A 27,189-nucleotide genomic window follows, 5' to 3' on the forward strand; every position below is an offset into this window, starting at 1 on the left:
TGAGTGAAATATTCATTGGCTTCCTGTGTCCTTCTTGGATACTTTATTTGAGTTAAAGGCCTTGTACACAACTGATTAGGATTTTATGCATTGGTAAGCAAATTTTAAAATGCTAATAAATCTTTCAAATATTTTCACATTTGTTACAACTCCATATCCAGAGGCAATATTTCAAGGTTTTTTTTTTTTTTTTTTTTTGAACATGCCAATTCCTTATGTAACCATCATCCATCTTTGTCACACTGGGAACAAAACGAGGAGGGATTTTTTTTCTTCTGTGCATTAAGCGTGTTTTTAATATGATATTAGCACAGTGTTTAACTTTCTCCTTGCAGAGTTAAGAAAATTCTATTTGTGTTCTCTCTGCCTGCCTTTCTTAGAGGGTCGGTGGCATTTAAAGGATGCCGAGATAACCATAAGGTAAAACCTTATTTCACAATAATGATGCCATGAAGAATATGCTCTACTGCCTACTATTTTGAAAGTTAACTTCTAATGTTATCTAGTATGATCCCCTGACACATTTTCCAACAGCACCAGGTAAAATGGCAAAAAGGTGTTTCGACTTTTGCTTAACCAGAACCCTGTACAATTACAGAGATTCACAAATATAGAGTAATATTATCATCCCAGCACACACTGGCATCCTCAGTGGAATAATTTGATTCACAAATCAGTTCACAAAAGCAAGGTTATAGGAAGGGACGCGTGGTGGGGGTGGCTGATGGAGAGACAGCAAGCCCTAATTACAACCCCATTGTCTCCGTGTTCTCAGCACATGTGGCCATTTAATCACGGAGTGTGACAACCTTGGCAGATGTTGCCAGACCTGGTTATTGATATAAATTGCTATTCTCATGAACAAGGGGCACAGCAAAGAGTTAAAACCATGTCTGCAGCCACCCAAAGGGACATGAAGGCCCACATTTACAGCTGTAGCTACAAGGCAAGATGATACAGAGAGAAGGTTGTTTCCTTGCTCCCACCCCATAAGTAAAACAGCAAGTGATGCAACCTCCCAAACCAAGAACGGCAGGAGAGTCTCCCACGGGCACTGTAAACTGATATTGTCACTCTGGAAGCTGATTTACTAGTACCTATTAAAATGGAAAATGTGCACACCCTATTATCAAACAGTGCTACTTCTAATATCTGTCCTAAAAAACATGCACAGGATAAGTTAGTGGATAGGTTTGGGTATAATTGCTATTCCTTGTGATACAGGATGGGGTTGTGGGGGGAGGCAACAGACTAAATACCCATCTAGCATTAAAAATATGGCATATCGTATGATGGAATACTATATAGCAGTGAAAAGAATCAAATAAAGCCACATATGAATACCTCCATCGCCATATAGACATGAATATGTAGGAATAGAAATAAAGATATACACGACAAAGTACAAATATATATACATATATTTCTCAGCAAAAATAAATTGCTGAGATAAAAACACAAGTTTTAAATGACTTTTACACTTATGACACCATTTCTGAAAGAGAATGCACTAATGTAATATTATAGGTTTTCTGTAGATATATAAATATTTGTGAATGTACGGGGAACAGTCCAAAACAGAAGACAGCCAACTACAGCCCAAGAATCGCACTCAGCCATTCTCTGTTTCTATATAGCCTGCAAGCTAAAAATGGTTTTGATATTTTAAATAGTTTTTAAAAGTCAAAAGAAGAATATATTGTGATGTGTAAAAAATGTAGGAAATCCAAATTTCAGCATCCATGAATGAAGTTTTATTGAAACACAGCTATGCCCATTTGTTTATGGGTTGCTATGACTGCCTTCATCTACAAATGCAGAGTTGAGTGTCTTTGAGATACCAAATGGCCCAGGAAGTCTAAAATGTTTACTATGTGGCCCTTTACATGCATATGACGTATATACATATAACTTGTTTTAAATGAAAAGTATGTATATATTATAGTCCATATGTTATATGCATGTACACATGTATCACTTTTTTAAAAAGCATAAAACCAATACATAAGTGTTCTCCTAAAAGAAGAAAAGGAGCTCTCAACCTCAGGTAAAAACTAGTCTGCTCCCTCTTTCCCTAGAGATGACACTATTATCAATTTGAGTCCCATTTTTCTAAACCAGTGATTTTTTTTTTTTTTTTTTTGAGATAGAGTCTTGCTCTATCGCTCAGCCTGGAGGGCAATGGCACGATCTCAGCTCACTGCAACCTCTGCCTCCTGGGTTTAAGCAGTTCTTGTGCCTCAGCCTCCTGAGTAGCTGAGATCATAGGCGCCTGCCACCACGCCCAACTAATTTTTTGTATTTTTAGTAAAGACGGAGTTTCACCATGTTGGTCAGGCTGATCTCTAGCTCCTGACCTCAAATGATCCGCCTGCCTCAGCCTCCCAAAGTGCTAGGATTACAGGCATGAGCCACCGCGTCTGGTCTAGACTGGTGATTGGTGAACTCTTTTCTGTAAAAGGCCATAATTCCCACGTGTCCAGGCAAGAAACCAGGTGGGAAGGGACTGGATCACAGGGGCAGTTTCCCCCATGCTGTTATCATGATAGTGGGTGAGTTCTCATGAGATCTGATGGTTTCATGGTTTTTTTTTTTCTTTCTTCTTCTTTTTTTTTTTTTTTATTTGTTTTTTTTTGAGACAGAATCTCGTTCTGTCACTCAGGCTAGAGTACAGTGGCAGGATCTCAGCTCACTGCAACCTCCACTTCCCAGGTTCAAGTGATTCTCCTGCCTCAGCCTCCTGAGTAGCTGGGACGACAGATGTGTGCCACCATGCTGGGCTAATTTTTTTTATTTTTAGTAGAGACAGGGTTTTACCATGTTGGCCAGGCTGGCCTTGAACTCCTGACCTCAAGTGATCCTCCTGCCTCAGCTTCCTGAGATCTGATGGTTTTATAAGGCAGTTGCCTGATCTTGCTGGCTCCCTCTCACCTGCCGCCATGTAAGATGTGTCTACTTCCTCTTCTACATTAACTGAAGGTATCCTGAGGCCTCCCCACCCATGTGGAACTGTGAGTCAATTAAACCTCTTTTCTTTATAAACTACCCAGTCTCGGGTATGTCTTTATAGCAGTGTGAGAACAGACTAATACAGTATGAAACTTTTACACACACAGGCATGCCTCATTTTGTTGTCTTTCACTTTATTATGCTTTGCAGAGATATTGCATTTTGTACAAATTGAAGTTTTGTGGTAACTCTGTGCTGAGCAAGTCTATTGGTGACACTTTTTTTCAGCAGCATGTGCTTACTTTATGTTTTTGTATCACATTTGGGTAATTCTCCCAGTATATCAAATCTTTTCATTATTACTAAATCTGTTACTGTGATCTGTGATGAGTGATCTTTGATGGTACTATTATAATTGTTTTGGGGTGCCAAAAACTGTGCCCATATAAGATGGCAAACTTAATTGATAAAGACAGTGTGTGTTCTGACTGTTCCACTGACAGGTTGTTCCCCCAGCTCGCTCCTTCTCCTTGGCCTCCCCATTCCTTAAGGTATGACAATCTTGAAATTAGACCAGTGAATAACCCTACAATAGCCTCTAAGTGTTCAGGTGAAAGGAAGAGCCACACACCTCTCACTTTATATCAAAAGCTAGAAATGATTAAGCTTCATGAGGAAGACACTTCTAAAGCTGGGACAGTGCCTGTAATCCCAGCACTTTGGAAGGCTGAGGCAGATGAATCACAAGGTCAGGAATTTGAGAACAGTCTGGGCAAAATGGTGAAACCCTGTCTGTACTAAAAATACAAAAAAAAAAAAAAAAAAAAATTCAGCTGGGCGTAGTGGCAGGTACCTGTAATCTCAGTTACTTAGGAGGCTGAGGTAGGAGAATCGCTTGAACCTGGGAGGCAGAGGTTGCAGTAAGCTGAGATCATGCCACTGTACTCCAGCCCAGGTGACAGAGAGAGACTCTGTCTCAAAAAAAAAAAAAAAAAAAAAGCTGGGACAGGCTAAAAGCTAGGCCTCCTGCACCAAGTAGCCAAGTTGTGAATGTAATGAAAAAGCTGTTAAAGGAAAGTAAAAGTGATGCTCCCTTGAACACACTAATAATAGGCAAAACAGCCTTGTTGCTGGTTTGGAGTATTAGTGGTTTGGATGGAAGAACAAACCAGCCACAACATTCTCTTAAGCCAAAGCCTAATCCAGATCAAGGCTTTAATTCTCTTAAATTCTATGAAGGCAGAGAGATGGGAAAACTGCTAAAAAAAAAAAAAAAAAAAAAAAAAGTGTGAAGCTAGCAGAGGTTGGTTCATGAGGCTGAAGGTAAGGAGCAGTCTCTGTAACATACAGGTGGAAGGTGAAATGGCAAGTGTTGATGGAGAAGCTGCAGCAACTTACCCTGAAAATCTAGCTAAGATCACTGACAAAGACGGCTACACTAAATGACAGATTTTCAGTGTAGACAAAACAGTCTTCTCTTGGAAGAGATGGTATCTATAACTTTCATAGACAGAAAGAAGTCAACACCCGGCTTCAGAGTTTCAAAGGACAAGCTGACGCTCTTGTTAGGGGCTAACACAGCTGGTAACGTTAAATGGAAAGCCAGGTTTACTTACCATTCTGAATCTCCTAGGGTCCTTAAGAATGACTCTAAATCTACTCTGTCTATGCTCTAGAAATGGAACAGGACATCTGTTTAAAGCATGGTTGGCTGAATATGTTAAGCCCACTATTAAGACCTACTATTCAGAAGAAAAGATTCCTTTCAAAATATTACCACTTCATCCACAACACACTTGGTCACCAGAAAGCTCTCATGGAGACGGACAAGGACATAAGTGTTGTGTTCGTGCCTGTTAACACAACATAGGTTCTTGCGGCCAATGGATCAAGGAGTACTTTTGATTTTCCAGTCTTATTATTTAGGAAATATATCTCATAAGGTTATAGCTGCCACAAACAGTGATTCTTCTGATAGATCTGGGCAAAGTACACTCAAAACCTTCTACGAAATATTCACTTTTTGAGATGCCGTTAAGAACATTCGAGATTCATGGAAGGAGGTCAAAATATCAACATGAACAGGGGTTTGGAAGAAGTTGATTCCATCTCCCAAGAATGCTTTTGAAGGGTTCAAGACTTCAGAGGAGGAAGAACCTGGAGATGTGGAGGAAATAGCAAAAGAACTAGAATTACAAGTGGAGCGTGAAGATGCAACTACATGGCTGCAATCTCATGATAAAACTTTAACAGATGAGGAGTTGCTTCTCATGTATCTGCAGAAAAAGTGGTTCCTCGAGATGGAATCTACACCTAGTAAAGATGCTGTGATCCTTGTTGAAAAGACAACAAAGCATTTAGAATATGACATACACTTAGCCGATTAAGCAGTAGCAAAGTTTGAGAGGATTGACTCCAATTCTGAAAGAAGTTCTACATTAGGTAAAATGCTGTCAAATACCATCAGGTCCGTGTGATAAACATCACTGTTTCCTCATTTTAAGAGATGGCCACAGTCACCCCAACCTTCAGCAACTACCACACTGACCATCAACACCAAGGCGAGGCCCTCCACCAGCAAAAAGATCAGAACTCATTAAAGGCTCAGATGATTGTTGGCATTTTTATTTTAGCAATAAAGTCTTTTAAAATTAAGGTATGCACATCGTTTTTTAGACACGATGCTACTGCACACTTAATAGATTACAGTACGGTATAAAAGCACAGCTTTTATATGCACTGGGAAACAAAAAATAGTATGACTCCCTTTATGATGATATTTACTGTATTGCGGTGGTTTGTAACTGAACCTACAGTATCTCCAAGGTGTGCCTGTACAGCTATAGGTCTTGCTTTAAGTGTAAAAGATGTGTATTTACTATTTTTAAAAAGTGAGTGTGTATGTCTCTATGGATACGTGTAGACACACACCCCTGGAAGAAATCATACAAAATGAGTAGTATTTGCTAGTGAGATTATAGGTGCTTATTACATTCTCCTTTGTCATTTCCTGTATTTCTTTATTTTTCTGACAGACGTAAATATAGGAAAAGGGTGGAGCCCCGAGCCATGTGAGTGTCGATGACTGACATTGTACCAACAACATTTTTCTCACCTGGGAACTGCCTGTTCTCTTCAAATGCTGGATGATAAAACCTCCAAAAAGAAAAGCATCAAGGTTTGGTTTATGCCCACCTAACGTTTCTGGAAAACTCCAGCATCTAATTGCTTCTTCATAGGGGGAAAAAAAGACGTTAAGCCTCAATGCACTAAAGATTTTTATAAAAATCAATCTTATCCTTGAAGTAAAATGCGACGTAGATTATCCTTTCTGCTAGAAGTTATGGTAATGACCTACTGAGCTGTGCCTCACAATACAGTAATATTGCTTCTTTACCAGTTTGAAAATATTTTCCTGTAGAAAAGCACAAAGCAAGCTCCATCTAAAAAAATAAAATTACATAGCAACCACATTGAAACTTTGCAGGATTAGAACACTAGGACCTACTGATTTTCTTTGTCCTGACACCTAATAATCCAGTTACATTAAGAAAGGTGAGCTTAATGAAGCATATTGAGATGGGAGAACATACGATTTATAGTGGACTTGTTGTTATATTTCTAAATGAATCCCATTAGCTCTATATTGGTTGCTGGTAAGTGACCACGTTTTCTAATAGACAAATGCATGAATCACCTGGGCATATTTTCAAAGCATTCTCTACAAAATGGTTCACCTTACAAATTTAAACAAAGACCAGGTGAATGACCCTCATTCCTGAAGATTAGAAGACTTCCTTTAAGCAGGAAACAGAATTATTGCAACTGAATATCCATGCCACCTCCTCATAATTTAGCATGCATATATAGCCTCATCTTTGAGATGGCAGGAATCAAGCACACTGCTGACAGGAATATTCTTCTAATAGCATTACAACAAACATGGTTTTCAATGTGTTTTATAATTATAAAGCCTATGAGTGTTTATTGTGGAAAGTTTAGGAAATTTCAGAAAGCACCACAAAAGGTAACATTATTTTATCACCCAAAGAGAGCTCCAAGTACTATTTTCTTGGAAGTCTATCCACTTCAGACATTTTCCATTGCATATATAACTGAAACATTACAAGCACACAATTGGGATGTTACTGTATAAGCTGCCTTCATCTTTTGCACTTTGTAATGTATCATGAATATCATGAACATTTTCTGCTGTAAGGACAAAAAATTTACAAGATCAGTTTATGTATTCCACTCTAATGATACACAGTTTCTTTTTACTCTGTGTTAAATAACACTGCAATGAACATTCTTGTCCCTCATGTCGTGAGAGTTTCTCTGTACCTTATCTCAGGGTAAATACCTAGAAGTGAAACCGATGAGTCAAAAAAGTGGGCACCGTATTTAAGTAGATCGAAGGAACCAGAATCCTAGAAGCTTACATGAATCCATATTCCCAGCAGCAGTATGAAAGGGAACTCATCTCACCATGGGAATAATTTTTGGCCAACTTCTTTCTCCCCACTTGGGGCACTACACCATCCCATGCTAAATTAGCACAGAACAGCCCAGACAGAGAAAACAAAGGTGGTGATGAGGAGGAGCAATTTAAATCTAAGCTTATTTAACATAAGTGGCTAGTGGCTGCCCATTTTGTCTTAATTGCCTTTTAAACTAAAATCAATGTTAAATTACCTGAACAACAGCTTCTGCACAATTGCAAACTGAAAATTCTTTAAGTGCCTCCTCAAAAGCCTTTGGCTCCCGTTCGGCCAATTGACAGGAAAAGAGTATTTTTCCTCTTCGCTGTGTTATAGCTTTGGACCATGGGATATCATGAAAGGGTCCTGAAAACATATGCCATGTCCCCTCTGGGATGAGTTACTATTCCTTCACATCAAAATGGGACTAAAGCATTTCAAATAGAATCTGGATAATAAAATTTGGATAACAGTACTATGATGTCCCCATCCTTTTCCCTCCCTTCTTTCCTTCCTTTTTAATTTTCCCTCCCATCAAGGATACACAAATGGACACTGGCCAGACCATGTAGAAAAAGAGAAATCTGACCCACAGTTTGCAGCAACCAGCCCAGGAAACCAGCTTGTTATCTACAGGAAGCCAGCCTGCTATCCACAAGGCACGATTCAAGGAAGTCAGATTACTATCTCTAGTAACTGGTCCAGGAAGCCAAACAAAAATCCACTGGCTCAGAAACAATCAGGTCTCCATTCATAACTGTCAGCTTTCCTAATTTTTGTCCCCACCTCCAACTTAGAACCAACCAGAGAAAGCCAAGTATGCACCCTAACCAATCACAAGGAACATCCCTTCCTACTTGGCCCATCTGCAGCTTCCCCACACAAACAGCCTCTCCCTTTCGCCAGGCCATATCTGAAGCTGTTCCTTTATTTTTCTACTATAAAATTTTCCTACTCCTCTGCCTGCCTTTGAGTTTCTGCCAAAACGCAAGTGAGGATGGCTGACTTCTTGCTATAGCAAGCTCTGAATAAATAGCCTCGGTTTATTTTTATTTGGTTGGTCTTTATTTCTGCAATAAAGATCAACCAAATAAAAATAAACAGAAGCTATGGTTTTTGTCAACAGGATAAACAAAACAAGAGCCCTCATGTAGCTTATGTTCTAGTGAGGGAGACAGATAAGAAACAAGAAGATGACAGATTTTTGCAACTGTTGGTTGGGAAATAGCCTTGTGATGAGATAAGGGTGAGTCAATGGAGATAAATACCTTCAATAAGGTGCTGGGGTTGTCAGCATTCATTACTGCATGAATCGACTCCTTTCTTTTGTTTCGTTCAAGGATTAGTTGAGCACTTGCCGTCTGATTTGCACTACAGAACTACAAAAATAAGGCAGACATGTGCCCTGCCAACAAAAAGCCTCGGAGGGTGATCCATGTTCACTAATCACCAGAAAACAAAATAGATAAGTAGGCAGGGCTAGAAAAAAAAGATTCAGGATAAGAGCTGTGAGAGTCAAGAGGCATGTGGGAAATTTTATTTCCATGTGTTGCAGGGCATCCTGGGGTCCCAGGGCAGAAGACTAGGGGTACATAGGGAGAGGTACATAGGCAAACATGGGTGTTTCTATCTGTTATACCACCGAAGATCTTGTAAAGGTGGAAGAGTTTCGCTTGGAGATATCCCTACATGATCATGCTATCTTCCTTACAACAATTCTCCCTTGAGGGTCCTAAATAAGAAACTGGGCCGGGCACAGTGGCTTACGCCTATAATCCCAGCACTTTGGGAGGCCACGGTGGGTGGATCAAATAAGGTTGGGCATTTGAGACCAGCCTGGGCAACGTGGTGAAACCCCATCTCTACTAAAAATACAAAAAAATAGTGGGGCATGGTGGCACATGCCTGTAATCACAACTACTCAGGAGGCTGAGACAGGAGAATTGCTTGAACCGGGAGGGGGAGGTTGCAGTGAGCCGAGATTGTGCCACTGCACTCAAGCCTGGGCAACAAAGTGAGACTCCATTGAAAAAAAAAAAAAAAAAGAAAGAAGGTGGACAGAGTTTGGAGAATAAGAGAATAAAACGTCATCAGAGAGATGATGACTCGCACTTTCCCCAAATCTGCTCACTCCACAGATGTAAGCAGTATGTCACCTCCCAGAGGAAACAAGAGGATGCAACAAGACTCCCAATAACAACGACTGGATTTGATTTGGACCAAGTGCAGAAAGAGGTCAATATCTCCCATGCTTGGGGGCATCCCTGACTCAGGGTTTACAGGTTGAGAAGGAAGCCGTCTTCTAGGGATGGCTCTAGGGACGTGCAGCCACCATCTCCAACATGTGTACCATAGAGACACCAATCATTTCTCCCTAACGCTGCAGGGTTTCTTAGAGAAACTGCTTCTCTCACAGCCCTGCCTTCATCAGTCCCTTGTCCAGGGACCTGGGTCAGACACATGCCCCTACCTGGTCAAATCAGAGTCTCTCCAAGAAATTTGGAATTGAGAAGTGGATGGAACGGTTAAACTCAAGGGCTAGGCTGGGTAGATTTGCTGGTAGAGTCTGATGACTAGTCAGTGAAACAGTATAAAGAGAAGGAATGAGGGGTGATGGGAAAAGAACTCAGGAATAGAGGTGGGGAAACAAGGAGGTAAAGAGAAACAAGAGTCTGTTTGGCCCCAGAGCCGGACAGAGACGGGGGAAGTTGTTACCTTGGCTGCTGAAAGCTTTCTTCCTTCATTCTATTTCCCTTCCCTTTCCCTATGTGCTTCTGATGCAAGTCGACTTCCTATGAAGTCCCAACCACACTCCGCATCCCTGCTAGAATCTCCAGACACAGCTGGGATTGCACAAGACATGGCCAGCCTGCAAAGGAGTCTCCAGATCCCTTTGCCTTGAAGAAAAGCAAAATACCCCAATGCTTAGATGAATAAACCTCTTCCCTGTGGCTCATGGTCTTTCATGAAGCATAGCTGGTGGGCCAGCCTGTCAGAAATGCAATCCTAACACTGAGAGCTAACAGAAATACAAATTCTCTGCCACTACAGGTTTTGTTTCTTTTCTTTCCTTTTTTTTTTCCAATTGTAAGCAAAAAGATATCTTCCTACCTGAGAATGTCACAGAAATATAATTGATGGAGTTATTCTTTTAACATTACTTACATGAATGCCCATTGCATTCCAGAACTCTTTTAGGCCTGGAGAATACAAAGCAGAATAAGTCTATTGGAGAAGGAAAATAACAAACAAGTACTATAACAGAAACTAGTAGTAAAATTGTTGTACTAGGTGACAGAACAGAATAAATTGTGCTATGCATCTACTTGGTAGAGGATGCCTCTTGTTCTAACTAAAGGCAATGGGCATCTTTCAGAAAATTCAAAAGGTGATGACGCTTGAGTTGGATTTTAAAGGATGCATAGCAGTTTGTTCAATAGTCAGGGGAGAAAGGTATTCAAACCAGAGGAAACAGCTTATGCAAGGGTGCAGAGGTGTGACTGGGCGAGCTGATGGAGAGGGTTGAGGTCTAAAGATCAGGCAGGGAAAGGGGGCACAGGTAAGATGATACAGGGGCCCCTGTGTCATGCCAAGAAATTTAGATTTAATTCCTCTATAAGAAAATGGAAGAGTCAGTGCTAGGAAGGCTACCCTGGTATGTGCAGAAAGGAGCACTGGAAGCAGGAAGAGCTACTGGAAGATTATTTTATTGTATCTTAGCCTAAAAGATGATGAGGGTTTGCACAAAGACACAGCAGTAAGGATATAATGGAAAAGAGGATGTGATAAACATTTGATAAATAGAATTGACAAGACTCACTGAAAGAAAGACTAGAAGATATCTATAAGTGAGGGTGTTAAACAAAATAAAAACAAGGGTAAAAGAAGTCAAAAAGTCAAGGCCAACTCCTACATCACTGTTACAAGTTATTGACTAAATGGTGGCATAGATGACCAGGTTCAGGGGCATCAGATAAAAAAGAGGCTCATTTTTACCGCATCAAGTTGGGTAGGGGCTATGGAAGCTCCAGAAAGAGTTACGTAAGAGGCAACTGGATAGATAGGTGTTGTACTTGGAGGAGAGGCTAAAGGCCAACTGGAATTTATGCACATAGAGAGCTGAAGGTGATCTTGGAAGAAAAGAAAGACTGATATATTTGCACTATTCATGTCCAAACCAACATAATAGAATGCAGTTGCTAATCAACTCTTAAAACTCATTTGAATAAAGGCACTGATGATAAAACTGTGCCATCTCTAAGCTTTCATATATCAATATAGTCACACGTTTAATATCCATGACTAGTTTACACCTAGTAAAATGAATTGAGATGGTCCAATTCCAGCAATAACAAACTATTACTGTAAATGCCTGGATCAAATATTACTTGTTAAACATACTCACCTTCCACCTATCCAGACAGGACATAAAGGGACATGTTCTCTAAAACAAACAGCCAGCCCTATGTGGATGCAGGAATTTCAACTAGAGGCAGTAGCTAAATCGGGTTTCTATACACTCTATTTTAAATGAAGGAGGATACAATGGCAAAGCATTCTCATTAAATAAATGTCTGTCAGGCACGAAGTAGATACTTAATGAGTGTTTGATAACTATGAATCAAGTTTGAGTAGGACACTGGGTTACTTTGTTGTCCAGAATGCGAGTTCAGTTAACATCATAAACCCTTTATCACCAGGAAGATGGCAGTTCTTTACCTGCTAACAGATTGGTCTCCATGAAATACAATATAGGATTGTAAGGTTCAAATCTACCATCCTATCTGTCTTGGAGAGAACTGTAGGATTCCTAACTCCCACTTAGTGAGCCCGTGAGATAAGATGGTACTCTGGGATACAGACATGCTTAAATATTCCTTTTTCAGGAAGCTCAAAGTTCCGATTCTGAGAATCACTTTTTAATCTTACTCAACTTATATGCATTCAACTAAAACATGAGGAGGTAAGAAAACAGGAGGAGGAAAAAATGTGAATGTTGCCAGTGATTCCACCAGCTATCGAAGCAGTGAACGAGCCTGACACGGGAGATGTGAACGTGCATTTCCTCTAGGGTTCTGAGACACCTCTGAGCATTTGCATCTCATCTCACCCAGTGTTTGTCTTGTTTTTAAAGCTACCTCTTTTTCGCATAGTGCACATGGCCCTTAAAATCAGGCCAACTCCTCATCTGGTGCTCAACCAAAGAAGGAAATCCAGCTCAAACTTGGAGAAAACTTGTCTATGTGGGTTTCTTAAATAAATGATAGGTCAGGCTTCAACTGGAGACATTCCAAAGGGATTGTCAGTAGGATCATTTGAATCCCACACCTTGGTTGTAACTCGAGAACGTCACTGGCTTGTGAGAGGCAACGATTTCAGTACTCTTATTAGGATTGGCGGCATTACATTATTTTCCCTCTACTTCTCTATGTTTTCCTCTTGCACTTTCTTTTTTCTTGACTCTATTTTCTTTTCTACCAGGATCTCTTCAATATTCTTTTGACAGAACTCTATTGGTTCAGGTTGTAATGCAGCATCATATATTCTCTGTCTGAAGTTCTTGTTGCTTGTGCACTAAGAAAAGACCTTCCCAGGGGTCAAAGCAAAAAAATGCCTTGACCACTTCCAATGCCTGGGGTTTCTGGTTCCTAAGAAAAGGTAGGGCAACAATACACAACGGGCCCAATCTGAGAGTGGAGGGTGGAAGGAGGGAGAGGATCAGGAAAAATAACTGGTGGGTAGGTACTAGGCTTAATACCTGGGTGACAAAATAATCTGTAGAATGAACCAAGTTTACCTGTGTAACAAACCTGCATATGTACCCCTGAACTTAAAATAAAAGATTACAAAATAATAATAAAATAAAATTAGAAATAAAAAAGGTAGGGAGAAGTAGAAAAGAGGACTGAGCAAGAGAAGCCAAAATCAGTACACATTTAAAAATCTAGGCTCAACATTTCAATGTTTTAATGCATACACAAATAAAATGGTTTTATTTGTTTTTGCAAAGGCAAAAAAAAAAAAGTCATTTAAGAGCTACTTAACAGATGAGAATTTTTGTGGCAGAATAATTTCCCTTTAGAATTTTGAATAAAACAGAAGGTGCTATACCAATTTCAGTTTGAGTGACAATGCTGTGTCACTCATAATCTCTAGACTTAATTCTGTTTGAAATGTCCCACCACAGATGGCAACGTCCTAAGCTATAATTGTGTTCTTTACAACATCGTTTTGGGGCTTGTAAAAGATATTAATTTGGGCCTGACAGGCAGTATGGCCCAGCAGTGGGGCACAAGCTTAAAGTTCTGTGATGAAAGTAGCCTTGCCATTCTGCCAACGTATATGGGTAACCTGCTATAAGCCTTTATTTGGTGAAAAAGTCAAAAACGTAAACTGTGAGCCCTTTATAACGAAGAGACACAGGCCAAATACCTCTCCAATGTTCCTAACCATTCCTCCTCCTGCCATTATATTGGAGGTGTTAGAATTGTATCCCACACTGCGCAGTAAAGGGCTGACTGCAAGAAAGTATTTCTGTGCAGAGGAAAATCACCATCCCCACTCCATCCTCCCCCAAACCCTCCATCTCCCAGACCTGGATACATAGACTCTCTCTCTTTGGTAATTCCTTTCTCTTAACTCTCAAAGAGGCTCTGGCACTAAGATGACCATTAGAAACATTAAAAAGAAAGCAGATTCTGAGATTTTCCCATTAACCCTGTATTGACCATATTCTACAGTATCAACAAAGGGCTGTAGATAGCATTATCAAACCCAGCACCTCTAATAATAATATTACAAAAATGGAAACCACTTTTGAGTAGTATTATAATTTACTGCTTTGCAAAATTTGCCACTTAAGTACCGCTACCTAATGGCAGATGAGGTCTAATCCTTACCCTTAGAGGCTCTAGAGTCATAGATGGAGGAGTCCAATGGCATGTCACACAGGATGATTGAAGTCTCAGGCTTTCTCTTAAAAATTGCACGTACACTTGCTGCCTATTTCCTGTATATTTGTTTCCTTTTCATAGGAAGCAACATTTTTCCCCCAAAAGCTTTGAGCGAAATTAATGTTCTACAAAAGCAGCTCTATTTATTCTACAGCTAAGAACTCGTGTCTCAGCATAGTATACTTCTACGGGATAAAAATACGACACTTTGGAAAACCCAGCTACTACAAAGTCACCTTGCCTGGACATAAACATACGTCATCTTACTTAACAGTAACATAAATAATTGTGAAAATAACAATACTATAAAAATAATCACTATTTTAATGTAAACTAAGTTCTGGTGTTGTTGCAACACTGTACGTATATTAACCCACATAATACATATTAATTGAATTCAACTGTATTAAATATGGATTAAGTAAACTTTATTATATTACATTAACTATAATTAATATATTAAGAAAACATTATTATATTACATTAACTGCAATTAATATATTAAGTAAACTTTATTATACTACATTAATCATAGCTAATATATTAAGTAAACTTTATTATATTACATTAACTGTAATTAATATATTAAGCAAACTTTACTACATTACATTAAATGTAGTTAGGATATTAAATAAAATCCCATTATGTTACATTACACGTAATTAACATATTAAATAAACTTTATTATATTTCATTAAATGTAATTAATTTATTATATTTCATTAAGTGTAATTAATACAAATTATTAAATTATAGAAAGGATTAAATCTGCTGCATTTAGTTATATTAAGATTGACATAGAGAGAGAACACTTATTCCTACATAAGGACTCTTTGGATTTCTGCACCTCTCTGCCTAGAAATCAATGAGAGGATTTTACTTTTTTCTTCACTTCTTCTATAGTTGTACTGCCAGATTCTGAGTAATGTCCACATTGAACAACATGCTATTATTCTAAGACAGCCTTGCCTAGTTCAAAATACCTTAGAAACATGATTGAAAGGATGAAAAGGGGCCTGGAGACTCTTTGGGTGCATGTCACATACATTCTTTATCCCTCTATTTGCCATCCCTGTGATATTCTGCCTGTAGAATTGTCAGAAGGACAGAGGAGAGAGGGTGTGTTCAATGGTCTTAAGCCCAGCAAGCATCAGCTTGAATTCATACATATCTAAGGTTGAATTCTGGCTCTGGAAAGTTTCAAGAAATGTGGCAAGCTATTTAAATCTTCCTGAACATCTGCTTCCTCACCTGTAAAATGGGTTTAATAGCAACTACTTCAGGTGGTGGCTGAGAGGATTCTAAAACTAAATAACATATGGGAAAGTACCTAGCACTATAACCGGAATATAGTAAGCATTTAACAATATTTGAAAAACAAACCAATGATGTTAAGATGTACTCAAGAATATTATAACCATGGGTGATTTCAATTTTTTTAAAATCCTTAATCCTTTTTTTTTTTTCTTGAGACAGAGTTTTACTCTGTCGCCCAGGCGCAGCCTCAGCTCACTTGCAACCTCCACCCCCTAGGTTCAAGTGATTCTCCTCCCTCAGCCTCCCAAGTAGCTGGGATTACAGGTGCCTGCCACCATGCCCGGCTAATTTTCATATTTTTAGTAGAGATGGGGTTTCACCATGTTGACCAGGCTGGTCTCAAACTCCTGACCTCAACTGATCCACCCACCTCGGCCTCCCAATGTGTTAGGATTACAGGCGTGAGCCACCACACCCAGTCTTTTATTTATTTATTTATTTTTTATTTTTTTCTTAAGATGGAGTCTTGCTTTGTTGCCCAGGCTGGAGTGCAGTGGTGCAATCTCAGCTCACTGCAAGCTCCACCTCCCGGGTTCACGCCATTCTCCTGCCTCAGCCTCCCAGGTAGCTGGGACTACAGGCACCCGCCACCATGCCTGGCTAATTTTTTGTATTTTTAGTAGAGATGGCGTTTCACCGTGTTAGCCAGGATGGTCTCGATCTTCTGACCTCGTGATCCACCCGCCTCGGCCTCCCAAAGTGCTTGGATTACAGGCATGGGCCACGGCGCCCAGCCCCAGTTTTTCTTTTTGGTTAAGCTAAGGATTAGCTTAAAAGTTTAAAGAACACACACACACACACACACACACACCCTCAAAAAAATGTATATAGTTTCCAAGTTTTTCATTGATGTAACAGTGTCTTAAAGTAAACTGTAGTCTAAATCTAAATTAAGAATCAGAAAATATTTCTTTCGTCCTGCAAAGGGCCGTATAGTAAATATTTTACACCACATGATCTCTGTTGCAACTCCTCAATTCTTCCCTTTTAGCACAAAAACGACCACAGGCAATACAGAAACAAATATACAGGGCCATGTTCCAACAGCGCTTAATTTAAGGACATAAATACACCCACACACACATAGACACACACACACACACCCCTATACATCTATAACTGAGAAGACTCTGGTCTGAATGTACATTAAAAGTGCAGGTAAACTTATCACCACTTTACTTACGTAGATTTTAGAAATTGGGATGTAGGAACCCACGAGCTGAGTCTAACTGCTGAACTGAGACAGAAGGTGACAGACATTAACATGCAAGATAACCAGTAAAGGGTGGTATCAAATCTGCTATTTTCTTAACTCTTACAGGTTTACCTACACTGTCAAAATAAAGAAGAGTGTCTTTATGTATTCTTCTTTACAAAGGTACAGGGAGACTGCCCTTCTTCTCCCTATGAAATAAATTACTAACAACAATAACAACCACAAACCCTCACTCCACCACTTTCTTTTTCCAAATAACCTACTCTGCCTCACTCTGCGAATCTATATAGTCTTAGACAACCACTTTGCATGGGTAAACACCTGATCTTACAAAAACAAGAAGACGGAGATTAATAATAATAATTAGCAGTTTCATAAGAACAATGTTTACACATTTGTGTCCAGGGCTTTAGGGCTTATCTGTACTGTATTGACACTTCATGATAATCAGGCTAGATATGAGAAACTGTGTTTATTATGACCATGTTACAAAAGAAGACATGGACTCACCGGAGCTAGTAAGTGATTTGCCTGAGGGCAACAGAGCTAATAAATGATAGCTCCAGAATTGACCCCGGCATCTCTGTGCTGGAGGCTATGTTCTCCTACTGCTGTATAGTACTACCTGTTTTTAACATACTGCTATCAGTTAACTTGGCTTAAACATCGCAGGAAGGAGAAAAGGTGAAATATATTCAGCCAAGTGATTAATGCTGTAGCTTAGTAATTAAATGTTTTGCATATGATCTGTAATCCATATGGAAGGTGTAATCAAAGCACAAGAGAGGTGACCTGACCACTCTAGGGTGAATCATGGCGAAGAATTAACTATAGCAGCAATGTTAGGGCTAAATCTTCATTAAGTAGCTGTTTTCTTTATATTTAAACAATGGTATTAATTTAAAATGTATAATTGTCCTTACTTCAAATGTCAGGCAAGTGCATAACTAGACAGCAATTTTACAATCAGTCACTACTCGTATGCATTAGAGCAGGGTATGACTTTGTTATTATAAACAATGCCACATAGAAGACTTTCACAGACATACTTTTCTGCATTGGCATAGCTATTTTCAAACCAACTGAAAATATTTTTGCTATGGAGTTAATTCATTAAAAAAGCATTGCTCGTAAAAGCTGTATATCTTTTCATAAAAACAGCTCTTCAAAGATTATTCCAGTTTGCACTCCAACCATTAATATATGAGAGGTTTTTTTTACTCACAGTGGTACCAAAATGGCTATTAGCAACTTGTTAATCTTAGCCAATTCAAGTTGTAAAGATAGTATCTCATTGTTATCTTAATTTGTTTTTCTCTGGATACCAACATTTAGATGCAGGAATTAAATCTGGCCCACATTTCGATGAAAGAGTTGCCTTCATCCCCATGGGAGAAAATTTTCGGAACATGAGAATTTGATTCACATTAATCAGGAACAGTGAAATTCACTAGTTTTAGCCTCCCAAAGGGTCGGCCCCTCTTTCTGGTAACAGCATTTGATTTTTTCTTAGGGGCTTTCCTTCTCTCTGGGAGGATAAGCCATCAAGCTGGGTGTCTCCTGCAGGATTAATTCCACCTCCTAGGTCATGGAGGGTGCGAGAGCTAGTCTAGCCAATGAGGAACTCACCTCCTTCTAACAGTGAGGATTGTTCAGTGATGGCCACGTGATTCAGTGTTTTTGGCTGGTGCTGTTCAGGGAATAAGATGAAACTTGGGGCAGTTAGTGAGCATCTTTCTACTTCATAACGGTGGAGCCAAGCTAAACATGGCAGTAAGAGAGCCAATGACATGGTGAACGAGACCGAGTGCTCAGGACATTGGTTGAGCTTCTGAATCCAGTAAGCTTAGAGCAACCCCTGGTCTTCCTTTCTGAAAGTCAATACTCTTCCTTTTTGCTTGCATCAGCTTGGGTCGGATTTCTGCCACTTACACTCCTCCCCCATCCCCCACCAAATCTAACTAGTTTATCAGTTCGAAAAGCTTCTGACCCCAAATGTTACCTGCCCAACGTTTAAAGTAAAGAATTCTTATCACTACTATGTCCTCTCATAGCATCCTGCCAAGACTAAAGTATATTAGTAAGCAAAACTCTTTAATACACAACAGTAAATAAATGATAAATACATACATAATAAATAAATAGTTTATTATTTACAACAGTAAATAGTTTATTATGACCCGAGTTAATAAAGAGTTCAAAAATTGTGATGTGTGTGAGTACTTGCACACATACGAGTTAACAGAAAGAGTGGAATATGGAATTAATGTTGTCATTAGGTCATCTGACTACCCTTTACAAGAAAAATAATGCACATTAGATTTCATACTTCATTTTGCAAAAGTTAATTCCAGGTAAATTTAAACACCTAAAGATAAAGCATAGAACTATAAAGTATTACAAGAGGCTGTTTTTATAAAAGTTGAAGAGGGGAAGGATAGCTCCTTAAGGTATTAATAAAAGTGATCACAAAGCACTTTTAAGTGGAATAGGATCTTGTAGATAAATTCAAAAGGTTAAATAATAGCATGCATTTATAACAAGTTTAACAAGCTAAGGTGAACAGCTTTAAGATACAAAGAATTTCTAGATTAATAAGAAAAAGATAAACTAATTGAAAATTAACAAATATTGTACATAAATAATTCATATAAGAGGAAAGATTTTGTGTATAATTAGTAGTCAAGAACATGAAAATTAAAACAACAATGTGCCATGTGTATACTCAATACTTTTTAACAGATTGCTAACATCCAGGGTTGTTCAGGTAGTTTATAGTGTTGGGAAGACTTCAAATCTCTCCAATTTTGTGTGTGTGGAGGGGTGAGGGGTAAAAACACGGTAATATTTGTTAAAATTAAAAAATTGGTGAGCTTTTACTAATTACTTCATTTCAGAGAATTTTAGCCAACAGAAAGAGAGAGTACCAAAATGAAGGAAATACATACCAAATGTTTCTTATAGCAATGCTTATTTTAGTAGAAGGAAAAAAAAAATAAACAAATCCAACAAAGAATTAATCCAAAGAACATCAGTGGAAAGATGGCTGAACAAATAGTGATGCATCCATACTATGGAATACTATGCAGCTATGTAAAAGGAGTAGGTAGATTTTTAATAATTGGCATATGTGGATAATAACCATGCCATGTGAAAAAGGCAAGTTACTGAATAAAAGGTAGAGGATGAGCCCACCCTTTAAAAAGCATAAGCATGCACATGGATAACTGTATCAGCAAAGGGGACAATACAGAAGAGCATGCACCAGGCTGTCCCTGGAAATTCTGCCCCTCCCAGAGTGAGACTGGAGGACTGGGAAGGTAGATGAGGAGGAAGCCACATATTAACTCTAAATTAGAGTTCTGTGTTGGGTTAATGGTTCCAAAACCACATATTACTTGCTTTTCTTTCAAATGACTAATATAAGGATTTTATAAAGGACGAAACTGTCTCTGGAACTGTCCATTAAAAATGTAGTTAAAAAGGAAAAAGAAGGAAATGGTAATCATGACCCTTTTTCTTAATTTTTGTTTGCTCTTTGCTTCCAGAAAGATGCATGGTGTGAAACACTCAACATACAAGTCCCTGGCATTAATCCAATCAAAGCTTGCCCCACCGAAAGCTAATACAGGCTGTTTAGCAAAGCATAATTAAATGTACTGAACAACTAAAATATCCATATAATTACCACAAAGCTGATATAATTGCATACATCCTTTTATTGGATGATATTACTGTCCCTACGTAAGCACAAAGATAGCTTAAACAGAACAGCCCTCCATTCTCTTCAGTTCACCTAAAATTATCCCATTAATCTGCAGATTGCCACTGAGAAAAAAAATAATCTTCCATTAAAGATTTCTGTCAGAACAAAATCATGTTATACCTATGGGGAGACATAAGCCATTCTTACTTTGAACAAAAAAGACAAAGTTAAAATTCCAAATCACAATAAAACATTTCTGTTTTATCCAGCCATGCGGGTGTTATGGTTGGATTAGTTGATAAGACATTGTTTAATCTGAAGAAATACACACACACAAAAAAAAATAGAATTAGCCTGAAAGATCATGGATGGGAATATAGTTAAATAAATTACATACACCTCAGTCATGGGCTGATAGTATCCCTCAAATTTCGTATGTCGAAGTCTTAACCTCTCAAACTTCAGAATGTGCCCTTATTTGGAGATAAGGTCTTTAATGAGTTAATTAAGTTAAAATGAATTCATAAGGGTAGGCTCTAATCCACTATGACCAGTGTTCTTTAAAATTTAATTAATTAATTTTTTAAGTTCTGAGATACATGTGCAGGATATGTGGGTTCACTATATAGGTAAATGTGTGCCACGATGGACTGCTGCACCTATCAACCCCATTACCTAGGTACTAAGCCCATCACGGATTCGTTCTTTTCCCTAATGCTCTCCTTCCACCACCCTCTCCCAACAGGCCCCAGTGAGTGTTGTTCCCCTCTCTGTGTCCATCTGTTCTCATTGTTCAGCTCCCACTTATAAGTGAGAGCATGCAGTGTTTGGTTTTCTGTTCTTGCTTTAGTTTGCTAAGGATGATGGCTTCCAGTTTCATCCATGTCTGTGCAAAGGATATGATCTCATTCCTTTTTATGGCTGCATAGTATTCCATGGTGTTTATGTACCACATTTTCTTTATCCAGTCTGTCATTGATGGGCATTTAGGTTGATTCCATTTATTTATTTTATTTTATTTTTCGCTATTCTGAATAGCACTGCTATGAACATATATGTGCATGTATCTTTATAATAGAATGATTTATATTCCTTTGGATATATACCCAGTAATGGGATTGCTGCGTCAAATGGTATTTCTGGTTCTAAACCTTTGAGGAATCACCACACTGTCTTCCACAATGGTTGAACTAATGTACATTACCACTAACAGTGTAAAAGTGTTCCTATTTCTCTACAACCTCATCAGAATCTGTTGTTTCTTAACTTTTTAACAATCACCATTCTGACTGGTGTGAGATAGTATCTCATTGTGGTTTGGATTTGCATTTCTCTCATGATCGCTGATGTTGAGCTTTTTCTCATGTTTGTTTGGCCGCATGTAATGTCTTTTTTTGAGAAGTGTCTGTTCATATCCTTTGCCCAATTTTCTATGGGTGTTTTTTTTTTTTCTTGTAAATTTCCTTAAGTTCCTTGTAGATTCTGGATATTAGACCTTAGTTAGAGGGATAGATTGCAAAAATTTTCTCCCATCCTGTAGGTTGTCCAATATGACCAGGGTACTTATAAGAAGAGATTAGGACACAGTCACACACAGAGGGAAAAACATAGGGAAAAGATGCCCATATACAAGCCAAGGAGAGAGACCTTGGAAGGAACCAATCCTGCTGGTGCCTTAATCTTGGACATCCAGCCTCCAGAACTATGACAAAATAAATTTGTTACTTAAGCTGCCAAGTCTGTAATGCTGTGTTATGGCAACCCCAAGCAAATGAACATAACCTACATTATAGAATATTAGGCAGCTAATCCTGAGAAAGAGCAAGAATTATTATTATTATTATTATTATTATTATTATTATTATTATTTTGAGATGGAGTTTCGCTCCTGTTGCCCAGGCTGGAGTGCAATGGTGCAATCTCAGCTCACCGCAACCTCCACCTCCCAGGTTCAAGCTATTCTCCTGCCTCAGCCTCCCAAGTAGCTGGGATGGCAGGCATTCACCACCACATCCAGCTAATTTTGTATTTTATGTAGCGGCAAGGTTTCTCAGTTTCTCCATGTTGGCCAGGCTGATCTCTAGCTCCTGATCCCAGATGATCCGCCACCTCAGCCTCCCAAAGTGCTGGGATTACAGTCATGGGCCACTGTGCCTGGCAAGAGCAATATTTTTTAAGTACTGACTTTAAAGAACTGGTATTTTCTATATTCCATATATCCATATTGTTTGGATATATGCATGCCTTATTAATCTTTAAAGACATCAGAATCATGAGATATAGGGTAATTAAAGGAAAATCTTTTAGATGAGATATAGAGGCCAGTGACTGAACAGTTCTAGAGTGATTTGCTTTCTTAGGTGTCTTCCATTTCAAATAGTTTAGATTATTTCGAAGCTTGATAAAATTCTTGGTGTACCTAAATTCATATTGAGGAGATGGAGAGAGGAAAAATAAAATTGAAACTCTTTTGAAAGGATGGCATGGTAAGCCGAGTGAGTACCCTGAATAAAGAAAACTTGCTGATTTCAAATCTTCAATTTCCAAAGCACTGAATTTCTAGTGGAATCTTCAATAAAGCACCAGAAAAAACGCTTACTGGGAAGTGTGGGCACATTTCCACAGTCCTCCTAATCACCAGTTTTGTGGAGAAAATCAGCTGTCCCCGGAGGAGTGATTTCGCCCTCCAGGAATTCTGGGAAGCACAACTGGAATCAAATATTGCAAGGGAAAGATGCATTTGATATGATGTGTTTTGTCCTAGAAATCCACATCCACTTTACATGCAACTCTGTTGTATATCTGTAACTGCTTTAACACAAGATACCGCTTTTTCATTCCTTTCTCCTAGGTCAAAGGAGCACAGCTCCGGCAGCTTTACCTTGTTTTCCCTGTGGTTTGAGGGGCCTCTGCATATATATTGCCACATGGTCACGGGCACTTTGATAAACTTAGAAAACAATACTGGATGTCAGTTATTCTCTTGTGCTGAAACACCGAGGGTTGATGCCTGGTTTGTCTGTATTCTCCAAGGTGTTTACTGTGATGAAGATGTGAGAATAAAAAGTAACTTATTTAGCACCTGGTATATCTCCCGTATCATGCCAAGCTCTTTCCATGAATGTTCTTATTTGAGTTTTCTAATAAATCAATGAGTCTGGTATCTATGGCTATGTTCATTAATAGATGGAGAAATGAAGCCTTAGAGGCATTAATGCCTTAGAGGCATTAAGTGTCTTTTCCAAGGTCAAACCAATAATAAATAGTACAGCCAGACTGAGAACACAGGCAGTCCCACAGATTACAGATCCTTAACCAGCAGGCCTGCTCCCTCTGTGGTCCTGAGTGATTGCCAGCGAGGTAAAAAATCTTCATGCTGCAGACGAACTTCCAGAGCTCAGGATAACACAGAGTTCTGCTGTACAGGGAGGAGCCATGTCTGGACACAGTTACTGCTGGAAATCCAATTACAAAATTTTCTGTTCCCTTCTCCAAACTTCCCCAGCCCTGGATACCATCAGCTTCAATATCTTCATTTAAAAACACGCCACAAAGAAATTACATCGAAGAGATTCTTCTTACATTTTTTCAGTTTTGAGAACACAAACCTATGTATGTGTGTGCACACGCCTGTGTTTGCGCATGTACATGGCCACACATGTCACCCCCGAGAGGGCACCCGGGGCTTCTTCTCACTTTGCCCCAGAACTATCTGTACACTGAATTGCAGGGGAGAGTCTAATACCCACTTTTTATTCTAAGGCGCTGAATTTACAACTCCATTTGTAACACCTAGCTGCACACAACAACGGACTAATTACTCTCTGGTCATTAAAGCAGATCAAACGATGAAGGACAGCAAATCACCGGGGTCCACATTATCATTCATCCTAGCAGATACCAGCACCTACTCCTGTGCCTCAAAGAGGCAATAATTTCCAGAATTTCAACTATGCTCATAAAAACGGGTCCTTAATTGGGAGGTCTTCGAATACCCCTGGCGATTTAATGAGTTCTGGGGCACTGCAGGAATGGTGATGGGAGCTAGAGCTCAGATGATTAAAGTTACAGTTAAGATGCCTGGAACAGTAGTCAGTAATTCACAGTGTATCATGGAAGGCACACTTCTCTCCATGTCAAATCAAAACTATTGCAGGGGGACTTCCAGAGATTCACAGTCACCAGAAAATAACACAAGAGCCCAGAGATGTGTCGTGGGCTCTCATCGTCTCTCACTCTGAGTTCTTCTTGAGTCTGTCATCCAATGCCATGGCTTCCATTGGCAAGGGACCCTATTGTCATTCCGTCACAGGCTCTGTAATACATGGTTTTCCTTTTGCTTCCATAACACCACTATTTCCTGCTGATTTTCTGACATCTCTAACTACTGGTGCTTAGACTGTCTTATGAATTCTTTCTCCTCTGGGAAACCTCTCAATGTTTGGGGTCCAAAGACGTCTTGAATTTTCTTTTCTTTTCATTCTTCAAACCCTATCTAGAGGACCCCATCAATTCCCATGGCTTACAACCTGTTTATACTCCATGGCTCCCAAATCACCAATCCCCTCTCACTTCTCAGTGACAGATTCTTACACTCAGCTGCCTACTTAACATCTATCTTCTCCTAAGTGTCTTCCAAACATCTCAGACATCATACCTACAACTTAATACATCATCTTCTCACTAACACCCAATACTTTCTCTTTCTTCTAATTCTGCCATCTCATTAAATGGTATATGAATCCAGATAGAAGGTAACAGAATGAAACTTGAGAGTCCACATTGCCTCCTCTCATAACTTCACTCTTCATGTACAATTAATCTACAAGTTAAATAGCTTCTCTTGCTCTGTATCTCACGGATCCATTCAGTTCTCTTCATTCCCGTAGCCATTATTCCCACCCAAAGCGCCCATCAGCCTGCAACCACCCTCTAACTGATGTTCCTCTCCTCTCTCCTTCCACCGCAATCCATTCTCCACACTGCAGGGAGAGTTAGCTTTCTAAATAGAAAATTTGATCCACTTCAATGGTTCCCAATTGTCCTTAAAGTAAAAGCTAAACTCCTTAACTTGCCTTAACAGGGCCCTAAGTTATCTGGTCTCTAGGTTCATTGACTGTGGCTCTTCCCAATCATCAATGATAAACTTGAATAATCCCAGCCACTCTAGAGGCTGAGATGGGAAGATTGCTTGAGCCCAGAAGTTCAGGACAACAGTAAGCTATGACCATGCCAATGCACTCCAGCCTGGAAGACAGGGCAAGACCCCCAACTCGAGGGGGAAAACAAAGCTTGAATGGACGCACACCCTTACACATGCACACACGCACGCACACACACGCATATGTGCACACACACACACACGAATTCATGTTCTCTTCTTAAAATACATAATTCTTTTTTACAGAAATACATAATTCTTATATCTGAAAGGACATGGTCTTAACAGTATTTATATCTTTCTCCCTTCACTCCTCAGCATCTATCAAAATCCCAGCAACAGAGTAGGTGCTAAATAAATTATTGTTGAAAGAAGAAAGCAATATAGCTCGACATATAAAGACATATAATCTTCATTTCTTTTTTTATTTCTCATTTCCTTTGCATTTTATCAGAATTCTTAGATATTACCTTTGTGTTTAGTTCCAATGGCTAGCTTTAGCCTAAGATTCTTAATCAATTGGAATAAATGAAATCTTAAGATTTCTGTGAATATTATCTTACCATCCCCTCCCCCATTATTTCATTACTAGGCTCACCACGTAATTTCTTTTAATAACCTCATGGTTTATTGACTCTGCACCTTTATTATAAGCCATCTCAAACCCTTTTTGGGACTAGAGATGGAATAAAGGTAATCATACAAAGACCATTAACACTTGATTAAAAAATCATCGTATATTTATGGTGATATGAGTTACCTGTCTATATGATAAGCCTGGGACAGCAAGGCCTTTCAGTACTATCGGTCTGGGAAAAGAGAAGGAATGCGTCATAGTTTCATGGTGATAGTTTATATCAGCTTCACAGTAATTTAATAACTGCATTCGTAGAACTCCTGCCCTCTAAGAGATAGGTGCTGTTTACATGTTGCCTGCCACTCAATGGGAGGCTAAGGGACTTGCTGAAGGTCAAGGTTGAGTGTGGAGGAAATGCCTTCTCTCTGCAGCCTTTCCCATGAGGCAGAGCAGGAGTGACATCTCCCTTCCAAGAGATCCTGTTTTATTTTTCCCCTGCTTCTGTCTCACCAGCTGTGTCAATACACAGTGGTTGGATGGTTTAGGTCTCTCAGACACCAGTAGACTGAAGATTCCTTAAGGGTAAAAATATTTTCTTTCTCTTCTAAAATAGGGCCTAGAAGAACACCTGGTAGGCCAGGCGTGGTGGCTCACGCCTGTAATCCCAGCACTTTGGGAGGCCGACGCAGGCGGATCACAAGGTCAGAAGATCGAGACCATCCTGGCTAACACGGTGAAATTCCGTCTCTACTAAACATACAAAAAAATTAGTTAGGCGTGGTGGTGGGAGCCTGCAGTCCCAGTTACTCGAGAGGCTGAGGCAGGAGAA

General features: G+C 39.3%; 1 protein-coding gene across 3 annotated transcripts in view; it reads right to left on the reverse strand.

Annotated features, from left to right (window-relative positions):
* The window catches only part of RBFOX1 (RNA binding fox-1 homolog 1), a 1,702,422-nt gene that overhangs the window by 1,229,596 nt on the left and 445,637 nt on the right, over positions 1 to 27,189 (reverse strand). The gene's annotated exons all lie outside the window — the stretch shown is intronic.

Source organism: Theropithecus gelada, chromosome 20, assembly GCF_003255815.1.
Source record: "Theropithecus gelada isolate Dixy chromosome 20, Tgel_1.0, whole genome shotgun sequence".
NCBI lineage: Eukaryota > Metazoa > Chordata > Mammalia > Primates > Cercopithecidae > Theropithecus > Theropithecus gelada.